The sequence below is a fragment of the Pseudopipra pipra genome, chromosome 2 (assembly GCF_036250125.1).
Source record: "Pseudopipra pipra isolate bDixPip1 chromosome 2, bDixPip1.hap1, whole genome shotgun sequence".
Taxonomy (NCBI): domain Eukaryota; kingdom Metazoa; phylum Chordata; class Aves; order Passeriformes; family Pipridae; genus Pseudopipra; species Pseudopipra pipra.
This window is the reverse complement of record NC_087550.1, coordinates 78070177-78091904: the sequence shown is the minus strand read 5'-3', so window position 1 is coordinate 78091904 and position 21728 is coordinate 78070177. Positions and strand designations below refer to the sequence as shown.

Genomic DNA, 21728 nt, shown 5'->3' with positions numbered 1-21728 from the left:
ATGAATAAAGTACAAGGCAAACTGGGAGAAAAATAAAAATATGAAAGGAAATAAGCAGTTATCAGAGAAACAGAATTACTTTGACCTATCAACTGTTCAGTCACAGTTACTTTGTGAAACCAATTAACTGAAATGTAGTCCCTTCTACTTTGAAGTGTTAACCCTCAGGAACAGTGGGAAAAGACGTTGATATAATCTTGCCCCTTCTCTCCTGGACGGAGTCACATGTGTCACAAAATGCACAAGATAATAATCCCTACAGCACTTCGTCACTATATAAGAAAAGCATGAGTAATTTCATGTGGATGGTGCAAGTGCGAAAAATAATACCATGTGGAAGACTGGCATGAGCCACCTACTTAAAAAAAACTCCATTATTAAGTGAGTTGGAGTGAAGATAATAAGAGACCCAAAATCCATTCATATGACTCAATTTTAGACAAGTGCTTGATTGAAATTAGTTATAATTGTGTAATACAAAAGCATTTGTTGGTGTAAAGACTATCATTATTCAACCTCACTGTCAAGACTACAAAAGAGACACCATGATATATTGATTTGAAATAGAGCAAATAACTACAGAACTCACATTGTTAGTTCATCTTTTAGCTATGAAATTCAGTTTGTACATTTATTTATGGCAAACTGAAAGGGACTGCAATCGAATATGCATCAAGGAGGCTTTCAGAGATTGAGTTTTTTTTACTGAGAAATGTTTTACTGAATAATAACTTCCCTGAACTATAAGGTGATATCATAAACACAAACCAAAAACAAAATACTCATGATTTCTGTCAGTTAAAATAACCAGAAGAAGATTCATGACTAAAATTAACACACAGTCTGGTTCAAAAATAGGCTCATGAGTTTGCATGACTCATTTGACTGCAAACAATACATTAATAAATCATGAGTCCCAAGATTTCTTAAGAAAAGTCTGATTTCAGTACTCTTTTTTGAGCCTAGGGAAGGACAAAGGAAGTAAGCAGAAAGCAAGCTTGCTAAAGACAAGTTACCCTGTAAACAAACCAACATTTTGAGAGCCATATAATAAAGACCTAGCTCCAATTAGATGAAAAATCTCAAAATTTGTAACAATCTCCAAGATGATTACTTTGCTTTTCCAGATAACACACACTTTCTGCCACTGAAGATTCACTATCTCCATAAACCCTAGGTTTGTCATAAAATATATATTTCCCTCCATATTCCTAAAAATGTAGAAATATTTACCAATGTAGACCAGGCAAAAGGCAACAGGTCTGAATGCTTTGTCCTTATTCATTCTGAGTTCTCCACCTACAGAATTTTCTGAAATAAGGTTGTGAGGCCAAACTATGGACTACGTTCTGCTGCAGGGTCATTTACTGAGCTGCTATCTAATGGAAACAGCTGTTTCAAGAATTATTTCACAGCAGAAGCTTTACAGGTGGAAGGATTTAAACTAGGGAATACCACGGACGTATTTTCATTATCACTTGCATTGGAAACCAAGATCTGTGTTAGCATCGAATGACACTCTGAAGGATGATACTTCCAAAATCATTTGGAGCTTGGGCTTTCTGACTGCTACTCACACATGACCAAAACGCACTTCAGCTGTTTTGATCCCCTTCAGTTGCTTACACAGACCACATCAACACCGAACCTAAGGATCCCACAACCATTCATAGACAGATATTTCTAAAATCCCTCTTCTACTCTTGCAGAGCAGGAAGCACCAGGAATCCTCCTGTGTGCTCTGCAGGATAGTTCCACTATGAAAAGCACTGTCTTTGGGCACTTCAGGCACAGCTTTCTCTTCTCAGATTGGATGATCATCTCATCTTGGCTTTACACTGTATGTATGAGAGCACATTAAGAATTACTTTCCAACTAATAGGACAAAAAGGGGGCACATTTCACTAGTGTTGTGCAGATAAAATAGCCCATATCCCAAACACCCATCAACTCTGAGTGTAAGACACTGTTGCTGCAACATCCAGCAGGCACGGATAGGGTTGTGACCAAAAATGCTTGAAGCTCCAAGGGAGCAGAAATGTAAAACAGTGGACAAAGACTCAGAGACAGTTGCCAGCATCTACATCAACAGAGATGTGGCATTGGCTCAGTCCTTGTATTGCCGCCCCTCCTCTCTTCAGATGGTTTTGGATGTTAATATGTGGTAACAGATGGGTTTAGAAGTTGCTCTTGACAGTTATTTATACCCCTAATAATAGTTCTGTCTTTCCTCACCCATCTCTAGCAGTCGCAGTCAGGCATGACTCAGAGCAACAACAATTAACAAAAATACCTCCTTTGCATCAATCATTTCCATTTCATCCCTGGACATGTAAATATGTTTGATGTACAATAAACAGGTCTATGAAGCAAATGCATGGAAATGAGAACAGTGCATCTTTGTATAACATCTGCAGCTTCCCTTCTGCAGACCAGGAGAGAAACTTCCGTCAGGCTGCTGCTGCTGCTCCTCCTTGTGACTACCTGACTTCTGCATCTGTTTTCACTGTTCTGATTAATCTATTCCTGGTTTCTGCAGCTTTCAGAGAGTTGCCTTCTTGTGCTATCCACTGAATGGCTTCTTTACCTGGCAGACAATCTTTAACAGCAGTTTGACACACATTTAGTTTCTGAGGCACTAATAGCTTATGCTGCATTCACAATTCACAGTCTTCTGATTAATTTTCTGTTTGTGACTCTCTGTCACCCTTTTAACCAACCTGGAGTTGGAAGACCTTAGAATTTCTTCCATCTAATCCTGAGCACTGGCCAGACAACACTATTTTACATGCTACAGAGAAGATTGGGGGGATGCTGCACCACAGTTATGCACAAAGTTTTCTTTCATGGAAAAGGATATCATGTCTCTAGAATAATGATATAAGTAAAAATACATAGGTCGTGCACATTTGTTTCAGTTGGAAAATTATAAAAATTATCATAGGAAATTGTTTTCAAATGTTGACATCTATGGATTAAATACAGAAGCACTTCAGAGCTCTCAGTGCCTTATACAAAAGTGTTCAGTCACGCTAGGAATGGCTGAGGAGTCAGCTCATAATAAAGAAGAGTTCAGAAAAATATGAAACTGAGTATGGTCTTCAGTCCATCCTTTCTTCACTGTTCAGTAACATAGCATAAAGTTAGCTAAACAGTGAATATGCTTGAGCCACTCTGAATCTGGATGTGCACTTGTTCTCTTCGGTGCAAATTACACCCTTGTGTCACCCATGCTCATGCTTACATGGCTATGTTAAACTTCATGGCTACCCACTGTGGGAAATTCTGAGTGAAATATTAAGTAATCACTTCTGTTACCCTGTCTGACAAAGCAAACTCATCACAGACTTACTGGTTTCATTTCAATGGACTCTCACCCTGGATTACTCAATCTACTGTCACAGACAGCCTCAGTGCTTAAAGGCTAGCCAAGAAGAATACACTGGCATATCAGTAAGAAGATATCTTACACAAAATATCACAAATTAATTTAAAACCCATGCAAATTATTTATATATGTGCATATCTCTCAATAGATATATCTCAATATATGTATCAGCATGTGCATGTGTATGTGTGTGTGTAAAAATTTACATTGAAATCTGGTCATAAGTTACAGTTGTCAATGACAGAAAAATTATATTAAATGCATGTGTGTGCTTGCCAATGTATCTTGTGACTGTATAAACACATAGACATGTACAAACAGCTCAGATTACATTTCAAACACCAGCCCACTAGTCACAGTCACCTGAAAGGAAACTTTATATAACTTCATCAGGTTAAGCAATCTCCTTTTGAGCATGATGTATTGAAATTAATGGATTATTGAAGCTGTCACTATGGGATAGTTGATATTTTGGACAGGTGCTAAGCACTGTGATGGTCAGGGCAAGGGCCTGATGATTCATGCAAGGGCCCAAACAAGCACTGGCATGAAGCATGGGCTGCACATTACTGTTTACACTAGAATTATAAAGCACTTGGTAATTCCTAAGGCTCTAGTCCTACTTACATGAAATGCAATCTCTTCATTAGCATTAGGCAAAGAAAACCTTTAATTAATAGAACAGATAAAACAAGCTTCTAGCTATAACCTAAGAACATGTATTTCTTCTACATTATAAGGTATTTTAATATAAATACTCTAATCTTACATTAATCCTTCAATAGTATTGCTCTGGTTTAGAAATTAATTTCAGAGGAGCAGAGTCTGCTATTTAGCAGAGGTGATCCCAAGCCAGGGCATTTTGCCTCTTCTATCACCATGGAACAAATGTCCCAGCTGAGGGAGATTTACTAAATATGTGAAGCATCAACGCACACTGAGAACAAAAACATCCTGTAGGGCCTCCTGGGGAAGAAGGATGAATGGCATCTTCATAAAAGGAGAAGAGTGTGCTCACAGCAGCTGATGTAGAGATGGAGGAATATTTGAGGTTGAGAAAAAGAGTCGCCAGAGAATATTTTGGAAAACACTAACAGAGAGAAGAAAGTAAAACCAAAATGACTGAAAAATCCAGGTGCATAAAACCATCCACATTCTGGTTCTTCCTGGTAGCAAGGAAAATAAAAGCCCTGGTCAAGTTTATGACCCAAGTGGAGACAAGAAGTTCACAGCTTTAATTGTGGAAGTGAATGTGCTAAAATTCCCAGCAAAAGCCATCCTGTCAGCATGCTTCTGGTAAAAACAGAGCTTGTGGCAAGGATCAGCATCATGTGAACAAAAGCCTTATGCCTCCCACTTTTATTCTGAAGCCCAGATTCTCAGAGGCAGTAAAAGAGTTAATCAGCAATCAGCAACCTCTCCGTGCAAAGTATCAGCAGTATGGGTAATGGTAAAATGAAGAGGGTAAACAAATGAAACAAAAATGAAGATAATGCAACACGTGAACAATTAGGGAACAAGAGCATGCAACAATAATGATGGAGGAAGGCAGAAATCAAAGAAACATTGTTGGGCTGATCCAAACTGGTCGAAGCCATCCTAGTGAAATGCAGATGTATCATTTCAAGGCTGGCAGCCTTTTTGTGCAGTGTCACTACATCCATGTTGTGCTTAATTTACAGATAAGCTGCCCAACATAAAAAGAACAGACTGTATAATTCTTTTTCAGAACTACAGCACTGTAACAAAAAAGCTATGAAACAGCACAAACTATGTGCATGTCCATCTGGCTGCAGGAAGCATCAAACAGTTTATCCACCAAGCCAGACAGATAAATTCCAGCTGTCCCACAACTTTGTAAAGGTGATGTAGCAACAGCACATAGGCTTCTTAAGCTTAGCATCTGTGACTGTGATGGAATGGTTTTCTAAGAGATCCTTTACATAAGTTTCTGACCTTAATGCTATTCACTGTCCTTTCAGGTTTTCATGGGTTTCTTTCTATGCCTTTTACTGAAAGAACAGCCATCACTGTTAAAAAGTTAATGATTGTCTCCTCTTACCTCATGCCTCACCCATTCAGCATATAGAAAAACCACTTAATTGGGTGTTTTATCAGGGGATTGGAGCACCCACCTCTTCTGCTTTTTTTACCTAGGATGATGAGCACTGTACTTACTTAGTGGCTGTAATGTCCTATAGACACTTAATTCACAATAAAGGAGAACTTACCATTGACTTCTGTAGAGTTAAATAAAATGAAAATAAAATAAAATAAAATAAAATAAAATAAATAAACCAACTTGTATTTTGAGGCACAAAATATAAAATTTTAGACATGCCTCATTATTCCTCTGAGATTTTGTCCCATGGCTCTGAATCCAACTACAATAAAAACTGGTTACTGTTTCCTACTTCCAAGCTGGCCATGAGCCAAGTTGGTTAACTTTACTTTTCATTACCCCAGTGACATGATCTGCAGCTAAATCGGTATGATATGCCTGCTCAAAGAAGGGAATAGATACTACTTTCAGGGTAAGATATCTAAATGCAGTGGTCTACACATAAGCTACACATCTAGGCAAGCTCTGAAACCAGCAGGGAGCTGCTCAATATAGGCAGTGGTTTGTGTTTGGAGAGTGACACAGCTGGCCATGGTAGGCGCCAGCTCTGGCATGAGCTGCATCACTTTAGAGGCTCCCTATGCATTGCACTGTGTACCTTGATCACAATGGGAGCTTGCTTAATTGCTAACCTGGAGATGTCTACGTTATAGGCACCTATATACACATATCTCTGTCTGTAAGGTGAACCCCATGCCTGGAGTCAGAGTCCTTGTCTGAAGGGATGTATTCACAGAATGCAAACTTCAGGCCAGTATCAAAAAAGCATCCAGCAACATAACATTTTGTAGTGAGTGAGAAGCAACTACAGAGGACATCCATTTCATGACTTTTTGTATCTATAATACATCTACCAGTCATGTTATAATATGTCTTTCTAAGCACGCTTTTAGAGTTAGAGCATCCCCCAAAGTAAACCAAAGTTTTTAAGTTTTGTATTGTTTCACACAAATCTTCAAGCCAGCAGTCAGAAAAACAGTCTATTATAATTTTGTTGTCCTTACTGATATATCAGTATATCAGTGTGACAGAGGGAGGGCTTGGAGTCAGACAGCTGGGATTCTATTTCTGGTTCTGGTAAATAAAGGTGGTTGTTCGGGAAGTTATTTGTGATGACACAACCTGTTAAAGGCAAGAGAAATGTGCTGTTTGGGCACTGGGAAGCACTTAAGAAATGTGAAACCTTATATCTTCTTGCATGTTAGGAGGAATGCTCCCTGTCACCAACTTGAATTTCTTTTACAGTAATTCGCTGCTTTCATTATAAAACTCCAATTTTTTCTGTTTAGAAATTGCAAGCCCTTTACAAATATCCTCTGAAATATCGGAATAAATTCTTTATCCATGCTATCAGAAAAACCTCAGGAAAGCTTTATAGCACTATTTTTTTATTTTTATTTTTTGCATGGCTGTTGATCAGAAGATTAGTGTCCTAACCCTGATTAAAGAATGGCAGATGACAAGGAGTGTCTTTAGAGATCAGTCACTCTGACATCAAACAACTTTTAACAGTAATGATTTAGGGCAATCTAGAAGGGTAGAAGAAACACAGTGAACCTGTAGCAACAGAAATGCTGCAGGTAGAACACTAGGAATTTTTCCACCTAAGAGTCTAATTTTCCTTGATTTGAAGCTAGAACAAATTCAACAATGGTGTAGAGCCATACAAGATACAAATAGAGTGGGATATTAGGTAAACTGTTTGAACATAGCACTGGTTTAGATTCATACTATATTGGAAAAAAGATGACTTTCAAAGTCCAGCACTACATCTGTACTGCAAACAAGGATAAAAACCACAGTTGTGGTGATTCTAATTTTTATTTTTAAGGTAATGGATAATCATGAAAATAATAATCACATTCTTGACATATCACATTGCCACATACCCTTCAAAATCATCGTGAAAATGGATCTTGGGATCCACTGCTGCAAAAGGAAAGTGGGAGTGTTGAGACTTGTTTGTTGACTTAGAAGAATATAAACTTGTGAGGATGCAGATTTTAATGAAGTATTTCAAAGATGCGTCTAAGACATTAGGTGGAGATGGGAAACTGCAGCCTTCCAGTATCTAAGAGGAGGTCAGTGAGAAGACAGAGCCAGGCTTTTCACTGATGTGCACGGTGGGATAGCTAATGAGAGACAATGGTCATGAATTGAAAAAGGGGAGGATACAAGGGACACAATTTTCATTACGAGAACAAGTAAGCATAGGAAATCTTTGTCAGAAGCACCTCTGCGTCCTCCATCCTTGCAGGTCTTGAAGACCCAACTGGACAGAGCCTTTAGCAACCCCATCTGTGCTCAGTGGTGACCATGCTCTGAGCAGAGAGCTGGACTGTAGACCTTCTGAGGACCCTTCCTGCCCCAGGGGTTCTCTGACTCTGGATGACAGTGCAAAGTCTGCTGTCACCAAATATACAGTCCTGTCAGACAACATATTAAACCAGAAAAACTCATCAACTAGATCATCCCCATTCTCCCTTGTTCTTTTCTGGCTACCCTAGGCAGGCCACCGGGGACATGCTTTGCCATTTAAGAGATTGGGATTTTTTAATATGATTTTAACTAGGACTATAACACTCTGAATCAGCACACTCTGAATTACTGAGCAACTTCATTAATATTTATTTCAATGACACGTTCTTCAATATAGAGTCTCTAAAAAGTGGAGAGGACAGCGCAGCTACTACATGTTCCTAAAGAAATTAATTCCATTCACAGGTATAAATTCTGGATTTTGAACAGCTCTCAACTTTCATTTTACAAAGCTGAACTAGTTGCTACTGTCTCCTCTGATAAGACAAGCCCGACAAGCCAAAAGTGACCACTGCAGTCCCCAAAACCCTTGGGTCATGCTTAGATTGCTCCATTCAGAGATGCACCCTAAGTTTTCCAACAACTCAGTTTTTCATGCTAGCTTTTGATAGGGAGCTTACAAAAGTAAGAAGCTCATGACATTGGTTCTGATTTTTGATGATCCAAGAAGTCCTTTCCTGGCATTTGAACTTGCACGACTTCAAATATCACTATACATGGCTAGAATTGGGGAAATTTCACAAGGCCTTAGAGGTGTCTTGTACAGCAAATATTTTCTATCTCTAGTGACAATGTATTCTCTGATACACCCTAACATAGCATTTGTTTTTTTATGGGGCCACATAACTCTGGAAACTCATACTCTGTTGCAAGCTAATATGGTCTAATGGAAGGTGTCCCTGCCCATGGTGGGGGGCTTGGAACTAGATGGTCTTTAAGGTCCCTTCCAACCCAAACCATTTTGTGATTCTAGGAATATGAAGATGTCTTTCCACTCTCCCTGCTTTGACTGATAAGCACTCAGTTGATAGAGGAAATCTGCTTCTGCTGGCTTGAGATGCATGACCATGCACTTTGAACTACCAAACTTCATTCTACCTGTTTTTCTGAAATCCTCAAGGTCATTAAGCAAATTCCATTAACATACTTCAGCTTTTAGTGACAACATCATTAATGAAAACACGAAATAGGATCAGAGTTAAAATCGGCCCTCGATAACCGTCCTTTAAACCAGAAAGTTCCTCTTTCAGCACAGGCCATTTTGTTATCAGCTTTCTGTTCACCAGAAAATTCTCATGCTCACCCTCACATTTTCTGGCTTGTATAACGACTTTGCAGATGTTGGTCTATCTACTGGTCTATCTACTTTATTGAATGTGAATCTCCCTTCTCCTATCAGAGATAAATGCTGGATATTTACATGTCACAGGCCAGAGGCTGAGAATGGTGGCTCCAGCTTTGCTGCATGTGAGAGCACAGAAGATGGTTAAGATGGGGAAATGACAATTTATTTCAGAGAGAAGGAGTCTGAAATAGAAATGTACAGATGAGGTGATTTGATATAAAAACAAATCTGCCTCTGTCCATCAAACAAGCTTGATACAAATCGTAAATCATTTCTTGATGAGACACAAATCTAACAAAGTTCCATCCAGAGATTTTTGTTCTTTGCCTAAATTATATCAAGCTCAGTTGTTCTAAGTATTCCTTAAATTGCTGAAAGGACTGAAGTAGCAAGAGGCTTGCTGAAAGTAATATAAATACAAAATGCAATAATAATTCAAACAATAAGAATTTCTTTCTATCTTTCTTTCTATCAAGCACATACATAACAAAAACCTTGTACACTGTAAGAAACAGCGTGTGAGCACGCACAGGAGGAAATATTATTCAAAAGCAATAGATATGCAGTCTTATAAGATTCTTTAAAGATATGCAAGGCATTTGTGCGAGGGAGAAGAATAAATCCTTTGTGGCCAGGACTGGCAAGGGAGGAATCCATTGCTCACATCGCCCCCATTCTATCTCATCACTATTGTGCAGAGATAATTGCCGTGTCTCAAAAGAACTGTGTAAATCTGGGGTACATATGACATCTTTAATCAAAAATGTTGTTTCTTTTGTCTCCGCCTTTGCTGTGCCACTGCACAGAAGGAAAAATGAAATAAGGGTGTATTTGCACTACTGTACTACCTGCCTCCTTCCAGAGCTGCCTCTAGCCCCAGCTTGGGAAGGAAGTACTGAACTTGTCTTTCTCAGAGAGATGTACAGGGGAAACGAGCTTAGGTGATGACCCACAGCATGAAGTGGCAGCAGAAACAAAGGCTGGCCAGAGAAAAGAAAGGTGATGACATGCAAGGAACAAGAGAGGAGCAAACCTGGAGACAGTGCTGCACAAGGGACCTACAGTTCAACCTTGTTTAGCCAATAAAGCCTCCAAGGGTAACAGAACACCCTTTGGGAAAGGACCCTCCTGAAAAAGTCTGATGCCTGTAACCACAGGTAACAGCTTAGTATAGCAGGATTCATGACATCCCTCATGCACACAGGACAAACCACAAAACCTTCCTCACGATCAGGTCACAGTCTCTGAGCAGTTGCCAACAAGGTTAAAACAAATCCCTGTTTCAGGAGAAGCCTCCATGGGGCAAGTTACTGCTTGTGTGACTGAGCATTCCCTCAGCTTCAGTGCAAAAAGATGGGGATGCAGAACTCCAGCCTATTTGGTAACTTAAACAACATAAGGCCTTTTGTACATACTTTTATGCAGAATTATGAGAGACCTGTTACCACAAGGGTCCTGGCTGGCTGCAGGAATATGCCTGCTTGGTAAAATTCAGTTTCAAAGAGCCCCTGAGAAAACAAATAAAATGTGGCCAGATCCTTAAATCTTCTGACATTTACATTTCTTCAGTCAGATTTTGTTAGATGTAAAACAAAGCAAAAGTAGTTATTTTAAATTCAAATAGAATATTTATTTTCATCCTGTTCCTGGTTTTTAAAGCAGCTGTTGCTATCCCGTTTTATTCTCTGGCTAGGTAAGACATGCAGCACCAGCACCACCAGTGTTCCTCTATAGCTGGCTTCATTGGAAACCAGTTTGTACTGCAAGTGGCATGTAACCAGTTTGCCTCCCTAATTGAGCTTTCTCTGATTTCTAACTAATACCTCAGATGCAGGCACTCTTTTCCAAGTCTGGGATGCTCAGATAAAGATTCTGTGGGGTTTTTCACTGCAATGCATTTTGAATCACTACAGTAATTCTGCTCAATTAATAAAGTAATTAACAATAAAAAAGGCCCAGTAATTGAAATCCCTTTGAAAGTACATCAATTTATTCTCTCCAAGATTTGCCTCAAATCTTTATTAATTCTGACATGAAGCATAATGACCATAAATTATAAATGATCATCACAACATCGAGGTATCACAGTCATTTTCTTGTCCTACATATTGAGTTTTTAAAACAACTAGGTTTAGTCATAACTTTTGAGATTTGCTTCCTGTAAGGTAAACAACATGACAATATGGATATAAAAGAATTTCAGGTTATTCTACTAATGAAAACATTGTAAAAGTAGTCTTTCCCATTCATATATTGAAACAGTTCACAAAACTTAAGGAAACCGCCCAGCTGTAAAAAAAAAAAAAAAAAAAAAAGCTAATTTTTTTCTTTTTTTTTTTTTTTCCCCATAAAATTCCTCTTCTTGTGATGTAATGGTATGTTTTTTCCTATGAGATATTAAGCAAGCAGATGACAGGTATTTCAATTGAACACTTCACGACAGACTGCTGACTTTCCATTTCACACTGCACTTTGTGTTTTACTAAAATATTCTATAGCATCTAAGCAAACCCAGAAATGTTTGGTATGAATAATACAACTCAAAGCTATAAGCAAAATTGCCATCTTCCTCCTCCACATCCATCCATACATAAAATCTCCACAAGGGGGCCCTCTAATCTTCCCCAAATCTTAGCAAAAGCTTAACTTGCTTTCCAAAACTTGATGTTATTAAAGCTTTTGTCTACAGATGCTATGCTATCTTAGAAATAAAAGCTTTTACCAACTAGAATTGACTTTATGATAGAATTTCATTCAACGAAAACTGCAATTTGAAAGGCAATCAGTTTTTATGTACAATTTCCACTATATACTTGGCACGCAAAGAACTTTGATAAAGCTTTTCCAAGTTCACTGCTTGCAACAAACAGCCAAAACGAGACCTTTTACACACATGCACGCGCACACACACACACATACACAGGGACACACACACAGACACAGAGTCAGCTCACGCTGCCGTGGTGAGGCAGCCTCCAAGGTGCAGTCTGGTTCTGTGTTATATTGTAATTTGTAGGCTAAGCGCAAAGTAAGCGACTATGAGTGATTTCAGCTCTCTATGAATGCATCCCGTAGGCACCACAGTTAAGGTACAAATGGCATTAAAGTTATTTTCACTGTCCTCTCAACTCCCTGCAGATATGAAAAACAAATCTTGTTTGGGATACCTTGTTATTTGCTTTAATATTCTGAATGTCTTACAGAGACAGTGTTATAAGTCCTCATCTTCTTAACTCAATTGTAGCTCTGTGATGTTTTTAGTATTTACCATGTGTTTGACCTTGGAATACCTAGCAGAAATCAGACCATCTCCTTCTTCTGACCTCAAATCTTAATTAATCAGGCTGAGACACACATGCCAGGCTGTGGACAGCACTGTACCACTATCAGTTGTGGATGCTATGCTCTGAGAAAAAAGTTAATAAGATAAAATAAAGAAGCCTAGGCTTCTAAAAAGCTTTTATGAGGGATTCTTTACCCTTCAGGAAAACTAGCTAGGGATTATATGAATTCAACCCTGTAGATACAGCACAAAACCACCAATCTGCTAACTCATTCAGATAAATCTCTGCACCTTGATCCGCAGTGCAAACTTTAAACAAAGTTTCCATGAGTGCTCAGCAGTAGTGCTGTATGATATGATCATGTTTAACCCACCCTGATGACAGAGTCCAGGCTTCTGCAAAACTTGTGCATTCACACAAGCCAAGATACTGATAGGACTCCATAAGAATACTGGCTGCAGCAAGTCATCATGGATGCCTGTGGCTCTGCAACTCTCCTCTGAAATGGGCAAATCCTAATCAATGAAGCACATCTGTACAGTGGCAAAAAAGCACTTCCCGTTCCCTTCAGGCTATGAACTGACTACTTGAAGCATGACATTTGATTAGCCTTATTATCTCAAGGCGTTTATATACAAATGTTTTTAGGGGCCATGAAGCCATCCAGCCTTTATAAAAATCCAGCTACATTCTCAGAGCGGATGTTACCTTCGTTCCTCCTTTTTGTCTGTAAAAACAAGAAGGAATTTCTTTTTTTTTTTGAACTGCAGGTTATCATTTTTGCAATTTTATTATTGTAAAATAACCTTCTCCTAATACATTAGTGTAGCAGATTGTTGCCATACCCTCTCACATATGCAAATAGGTTAGGCTTTCTAATCTTTCCCCACAGAAATATTTGACATTGAGACTTAACATGATCTAGCATCTTTCTGAACTAAAGGCCAGGGGAATTGTGTGTGGGACTTTATTTTCAAATGTATCTCTCATGGAAATTAGTGAACATCTGTGTAGATGCTGAACATGAATTTAGGCAGCAGAGACAAAATCTATCTGAAACTGAGCTTAAGGTCTAGGAATATCTAAAGGTAAGAATTTTTATCTTTGCAAGTGGACGATTTTTTCCCTTCCCTTTCAAGAGTCAGAGTACTCTTTAGGTCACAAAAAGTATCTCGCTCTAAAAGAATTGCGATAATGACAGAGTTATGAAAAATATTTCTGCATTAAGAGGGAGCAAAGTTGCTGATGTGTATCCTAAGTAACACAAAGATTTGAATACAGAACACTCATTAGGATTTCTTTATAGCCTGTAAATTGCTTTCTGTCTCATACAGAATATTACTGTCAATACAAATATAGCAGGGATGCAAATAGGAAAGCAAAATTCAGGTTAAAATATCATGATATCATGAACATTTTTCTACAGTTTCAATGACTTCAATGTTTCAGTCTTTTATCTAACAGAGATTACTAAGTCTGCATCATTCTTATTTGTGATACACATACTGAATATTACATAATTTAACATAAGTTAAAACCTCTGAATTTACCAAAAAAATCTCATCAGAGTTCCCTGAGCCACTGAAGATATGCTACCTGCTTAGTAAAATTAGTCGAAAAAAAGAAAAGGATGCAAACTAATCTGGTTTTGGTTTTTTGCTTTGAAGATTTTCCTTTTCAGTGGGCTTTTTCTAAAGTAAAATTTTTGTCTATAATTGTATCATTTTTCATATATGACAAAACTATGCATCCCAATAGTCTCACCAAGTGCTGTTTAGCACTTGTATCCCTGCTCTCCATCTTGATACAGCAGCTGCTCTATGTTCAGTCGAAACTACAGCCCTGCCTGGATGAAAAGGAAGTTTGCATGCACATAGACCTGTAGTCATGACACTTTAATTTGCTCCAAGGTCTTAATAAATACACCAGCATTAAGCACGCTCATGCAAACCACTGCTCTAAAAATAACTCACTTCAGACATTTTTCCATGTTGTTTCCAGCAACAATGCTTTTACTACTAGGAACAATGATCAGTACACACAGGGATTTATCACCAAAAAAATCACACTTGGAAAAGCAGCAGGGATCCTCAGAGGTGTAGCAGGGGATTGGCTGAGGGGTCACATTAGTATTCCCTGAGTATCAATGGAAAAGGCTTTGCAGCGTAGCGGGGCCACTGCAGTGAGGAGGTAAGCAGGCATGGGCATCCCTCCTCATCCATCATTTGTCCGACAGCAGGACCCACAGGTGAGGGCTTGGGCCAGTGGCCACCAAGCTATACCATCTCCCCAAAGTCCTCAGGAAAATATTTTTTCTCAGAGGCCACAAGTTCAACATCTCCTGTCTAGCACCCCTTCCCAGACCAAAGCATTCCCTGGCACACACCCCAGCCTCTCTTCTTGGAAGGCTGGTAGGAAAGGACAGTACAGGTTCCCTTTCTCCTTAATTGTGTAAAGACCATGATAACTTTGCCCTAATTGAATTGCCTTTTTTTTTTTTTGTCACAGTACTCTCAACAGATTGGGAAGAAATATTTATAACAAATGCTGGGCAAACAGTAACAAACCAGACAATGAGAGAAGAATACACAGGTTTCTTGAAAAAGTTTTTCAGTCTTAAATGTAATTCTCTTAAATTCCTAAACATGCCTGCATTTATTGTAAAAAGGCCAGTAAACTGAATATATAGAATAAATCAACAGCCTACAAACACACATAACAGAGACTGAACCTTAAATTTAGAAAACACACCTGATTTTAATGAAAAATCCATGATAAATGCCTTGGATCAAAGGATCTGGGAATAAAATTCCTAAATTGGTGAATCCTGAGCACAATCTCAACACTCAAACTGGGAAGACAATGCTGGGAATCATCAGAGGTACAAATATTGCAGTGTTTCTTTCTTACCACGTGTGTATTTTTCTGTTTATTTTCCGTCTAGCTTCACACTCGTTCTTTGGCACCACTTTTATTTCTTTTTTTCCCCCCTCTATTTCTTTTCTTCTTTTTTTCCTTCATTATTTGTGTCCTCACACAGCAGTGGCATAACTTTATGCCTGGAGGAGCGGCAGAGGAAGCAGAGCATTTCCATGTGCTGTTGGGCTGACACAGAAGAAAACCAACTTTCTCCTAGCTAAATTTAAGCCCATTTGCTCCTGCACCATGTTTCTCTGCACATTGAGCCGGCTGTAGAGAAAAAGTGAGTGGGAGTGGGATGGTGCCACTCAAGCTCTTTTCAGCAACAGAGATACGTTGTCGCTTGCCAGGGTGGGCGCGGGGGCTGTGTGGCTGACTGAGGAGGGCAGGCTGAGGGCTGAGGCATGGGGTGCAGGTCTCACCAAGAAATGTGTTGTTTTAGCCATGTGGCTGCTTCCCCACAGGCCATTTTCACAGCATTGCCCTCATTTGTGCCTCTCCCTCTACAAGCTACTGGGATATGGATTTTTCTTTAATTGTGACTTTTTAATTTTACCTCACTGAAACTGGACCTGCCTCATTTTTGCATTCCAGATACACAGACACTCCAAGGGCTCAGTTTATATCCCTGTGCCTTACTGTCGGTTCAGGCTTTCTTAACAAACCTGAGAGACAGAAATTATTTTGAAAATCTTGGCATAACTTTCAATTCTAGACATCCTATAGCAGTTACAATATTACAGTATTGCAATTGGACTTGTTTTCTTAAATCTATCCTGGATTTAACTTCGGCTTCCTAAAAAGGTTTAGAAGAATCATGTTCTGTAAAAACAGCTGAATTAAAAATGTCCTATTAAAAAGGAGTTCAAGAAGTTACTCAACTAGTTCATGGAAGACAAACCCATCAAGAGCTATTAAATACAGAGACATTTCCAGTAGGTAAGAAATTCTCAAGCCTTGAATTTTTCAACCAGGGGAGTATGTTCAGGAGTATTGTTATTACATACCTACCCTGTTCTTATCCTCCTTGGGCTCTCCATTGTTGGAGACAAGGTATTAGGTTAGACGGACCTTTGGTCTGACTCAGCCATCCTTGTGCTACACCAAGCCACCCATATAGTCATACTTTTTTTTTCCTAACATTGATGAGAGAAATAGCTCACATATTGATGAGTGACATCAAAGCAAAAAAAAAAAGATGTGCTGTTTTAGTCATATGCATAAGGAAGAATCTGGATGTCATGCTTGTCACAAAAAATGTTCTCTCACCTTCAATAAGAAATCTGTTTTCTGTTTTCTTAAAAATGGATGTGGGTGTTACAAATGGCAGTTCTTTACTGCTTGTAAAAATGAACACTCTCCATTCATTTACAAAGAGACTATCAAAAAATATATTATTACCAGGGGTTGGTAGGAGGCAACATCAAGCAGCATGTCAGCTCTGAAAGAGAAATGAGCCATGGAAACAGACTGAATGTAGGAACTGACCACTGAGGTTCAGCAGAGGAGAGGAGCATCCCATTGAGGCAATGGCACAGAAGGGCAGCTGAGATCTTCAGGTAGGCTGAAAAATGGCTCAGCCCCTCCTGACAACTCCACTGCTGTTCAGCACCAGCTGGTGGCCTGGCAATGCAAATATGATCCACGGTGAACCTGGGCCACATGAATTGGCTAAGTACATACCAGCCTCCGCTGCTTTTACGTGTTCATGTGCGATATCTGATGGGCACGGGGTGATGCGGAGCACAAAAGCCAAGTCTGGCACAAAAACAATTTACTGAGTCTCCTGAACAGCTTGAATTGGCACAGTAAGTTTATGTTAGAGGAGCAATTTGCACCATTGTTCAACCCTGCTTTTCAACAAGTACTAGGATATCTAAAGACAGCTCAACCGTACGGTCAAACTATGGCCTTGGTACCACCTGTTACAACTGTGCAGGAGCTACTCTAGATTTATGAGCATGCAAACACACCAGGACAATCTGCTTAGTTTTGCTGCCCTGAGCACTTTCTCTGTGTCTGTCCTAACTTACCTAACCTCTTCAATTCTTTCCATGTAATATACATTTCCTTGCTCCAGTGTACTGAAACTACATGAGTGAGAAGAAAATAAATGACACAACTGAAATATTAAATTCTGTAAATGTTGAATATCACACATAAAATTTAGAGGAGTACAACATATTTAATAACAAGAGTGTGTCAATTACATAAGGAAAGGGACATATAAAAGCCTCCATTACAAGGTGAAATATTGTCCTCAGAGTTGGAAAATGTCAGAAAGAATATTATTTGTGCAGCTTTATTTTGCCATTTTGATACCCTATTTATTTGCAATAAAAATTATTATTTTTTCCACAGGACCCGTGCTTTGTTCAGTGCACAGAACAGGCAGTGCTCAGTGAGATGCTTGTTCAATATTTCTTATCATCTGAAAGCCTGTAGTGCAGTATTTTATTTACAGCATGTTGCACAGACTGCTCGGGCACAGAATGTTGCAGCTTGTCATTGCTTTTACTATCACAATCATCCTTGCACTATATCGAATCTTGATTTCTCTTTGGTCAAAAGGACACAGAACCAAAGACTGGGGACAAATTCCCTCCTTGAGGAGACAGGAAGCACAGAGCTGCAATGATCTCATGGGCAATGGGAGAGGCAAGCTGGAGGTCTCTTAGGCAGTGGAAAAAAAATGAAGAAACTTCTCTCACTTCCTCACACTACTACCAGCTTTGACAAAAGCAGCCATGACTGCTATTTGGTCTGGCACTTCCTTACATCTGCAGGTGCTATGCAAGCTGCACGGCTCCTGAAGCAAAGTGTTCCCCACTTGTGCTCCCCCAAAGGCACTCATGGGGCTTCTCAGACCCCCCCAAAGCAGGCAGCTGCACTGCACATGCACAGAAACAAACCTGGAGACTCCTAAGAAACCTTAGTAATCACAACTATGGGTTCCAGTGATGGAATCCAGCAAGGTTTTGAGTATCAGATTCCCTGACTTGGTACTCACTCCTTATGGCTTGGGGCCTCAGACGACTTAAATACCAACAGCTTTGTAAATCAAGCCACTCCTTCTCTATTCCATCTGGAATTCTAAACTGGAACAACAATATTTTAAAACATTAGCATCTTAAAAATTTAGTAATATATCTACCTTACAGCTTTGCTGTGTGTACTGATTGCAAGTGTGTGTGGCTCAGGATGATGAAACAGTTATTAGTGTGAAAGTACCATTACTTCTACATTACTACTTTCTATTCTCTCTCATACTTTTTACTTGGAAATGGCTGAAATCTCTTATTTTTCATTGTATTCTTTCAGGAAGTACAAATCTTAATAAGGAAATGACTGACATTAATAAGGCAGTAATGTGTTTTTGGAGCCACCACTTAGTGGCAGATGCTCGGAATAATTAAGATACAGGTAACGGACAATTGAAAGAAAGATGTTCATATGGCATGACTCATTTTTGTCTAAATATTTCTCACCAAGAAATATATTCTTGAGCACAAGAACTATCTCCAAATAGCTGATAGGGAAAAAAATGCCTAATACAAAAGGAATATTTGATGCATCCACAAATAATATAAACCTTTCTGTTTCTTGATCCAGAGGACATATGGATGAAATATGTAGTCAGTCAAGAAGTAGCATTAATATCCTTTAAAAAAATACTTCTAGGCTACACAGGAAACATTATTTTAAATTCAGCCTACTACTTTATACTCACGAATAGGCACAACTTCACAAGCAAAGTTACTTGAAGACAAAAATTATAGTTCGATGAGATGGTAGATGGACCAGTTGACTATTTTGTCGCCATTATTACCTTGCACAAAGTTAAAGGCAGGTCTGTGCACTTTGCTGAATAAGGACAGGCTTTAACTGCCTTGCTGAACCAGGATTTCAATTATTTGTGGACATTAAAAAAGTTATTACCTAATTCATTATGCAGCGAGACAGTTGTTAGCACAGTAAATTAGCTGGATGATAGGTGGACTATACATGCTTGGAATTGAAGTAATCACAGTGTTATTTTCTCTGACAGGGGTTTATTCAGTCCAGGTGCAAATAAATGATGTAAATATGAACAAACGAATAATTATTGCAATATTGTTTCAGTTCTGGAGATGTTTTGCATTCCTTTGAGTTTGAAAACTGACTGCTTCAGGCCTCAAAAGTCTGTGAGAAGGAGACATCACCACTGACAGGAACAGAGAAGCAAAAGTTATGGGAGCCCTGCTTCTGTCCACATGCCTGCAAGAGCCCAGGCTGAAATGCAGAAGTAAAAGGCTGGGTAACCCCAGTGAGACACTGTCACTGACTCATCAAGCAGCACCGCTGCACAAGGGTAAACCAGAAGAGGGCAAACCAGCATGCTTCAAAGATAGACTCCCTCAGATTAATTTTTCAGATAAAATGGATGTTTTGTATCTTTACAATACAGAAATAAGTCCAAAATATAATCATATGACTTTGCGGGATACAGTAACAATTATTATAAACAAGTTTATATCTGATGTTTGAATTCTTCTCTTTCAGTGACTGGAGACTTCTTTTTTTTCAGGCAGTCAAAGCTTTGGAGATTCTTTGGACCCAACAATTCCATAAAATCTTTGCTTTTTTGGTATTTTTTCTGGTCTTTGACATCTATAGAACACTACCAAACTCTTGAAACTCTTTCTTTCTTGAGCCTCCACTAAATTGAAATACTGATTTTTGGGACATCTCTTCTGAGACCTATAGAATCTGCTGGTCAAAGTTCCTTTCACTCTTCCCAGTCACGAGCTCAGAATTACCACGCTTGTGTTTTGCTGTAAACCACTGATATAACTGATTTCTGTAAATGGTTTTTGGCTTAAATGTCTGTGCTCTGGAAGCCTTGGGAGTGCACTCTGCCAGTGCACTATGTAGTAGCACAGATCTCCATAATTTATGAACAGTTGTGTCTAGTCTTCCTTACTTTTTTGACATTTTATTTGAATTTAATTATAAATTACTATAAATAAATTAAAAACCTTCATCTGGGGAATTTGGCACTGGGGAGAGAAAACCCATAGATTACAGGCATTTAAACATAGATTTTCTTTTGAGCTATCTCTTAAATATCAGCCTCCCCCATTTATAATCTATATTATAGGATGAAAATGGTTAGTGTAAACACATTCAAAGTATCTTCAGTTTAACATACTGCCGTTTGACTTCTGTTGATACCTAACTCCTCTCACAGACTTCTAGGGTAAGACCTATTTCACCTGCTGTCAGCCAATGTTAAATATCTGGTCTCAGGCATTTCAGTTCATCTGCAGTCAACAGAGAAAGGTGGGTACCTCCAGAGATGATTTATCCCCTCCTAAGACAGCTGTCTGTGAGACATGGAATGAGTTTGTCTCTGAAGGTGTGTTCCAGCTGAGCTCTACACAGTTATATCCACTTTTGTTTGCAATCCCCTGCCACAACCACCATCACAATTCTTGATGTCAGTGAGGTTAGATCAAATGCAACCCAATGACTGACAGTCATCACTGACTGATGCCTGCACTTAATAGATGCTTCTTTCCTTACAGCAAATGGTGAGCAACATGGCAACCAGTCATAGTCTTTGATGGCCAGCTGGCAAAGACAGTTTCCCCAGATAACATGCAATGCATTACTGAAAAAATTACTTGGTCGCATAATTTCTTTTACAAAATGCTGACATTTAAAAGATGTCACTCTCTTTGACATTTAAAAATCTGAGTGCTACTTGTCCTCTTTCATTGTTGTGCTGAGTTCTTCAGCTTCATAAGTGTGTCCGCTCAGTAATCCATTGAGTCATTGGTTTATTGCCATTCATTCAAACAAAATGATGGTCCAATTAATTTTTCAAACTGATTTTGTGTCAGAGCTTTTGCCAAGACCTGCACATTGCTGCCACTTGGTAGAGGACATTACAATGCTGTTTGGCATGTACATGTTAGGTGTGGAGTTATTCAGTTCCTTCTGCTTCCAATAAGAACCAAAAACATTGAGGGATTCCACTGAGAAATACAGTAGTGGGTTGTCTGAGCTTAGAGCTTGATAAGTGATAGCAATTTTGCCCATACATTACAAGCTCAGACACCATGAATTTTAGAAACAGGATGGAACTTTAGCTTTTAAATGGGTATCTAGATCCCAGTAGAAGGCAACTGACTTCTTGCACAGTTGATAGCAGGGATTTCAGTCACCACAGTTCAGGTATTAGAGGATTGCAACCAATTACACAAATGATGGTAAAACCTAATATTGCCCCATAAAAACATGAAAAAACCCCTAATATTTCTGAGCTATTGACATGGTTATACAGACTGGTAATTAAATGATGGGGAG

The 21728-nt window shown here is 39.0% G+C and overlaps 1 protein-coding gene across 1 annotated transcript in view; it reads right to left on the bottom strand.

Annotated features, from left to right (window-relative positions):
* HS6ST3 (heparan sulfate 6-O-sulfotransferase 3) overlaps positions 1 to 21728 on the bottom strand; it is a 293361-nt gene that overhangs the window by 5291 nt on the left and 266342 nt on the right. The window lies entirely within an intron of this gene.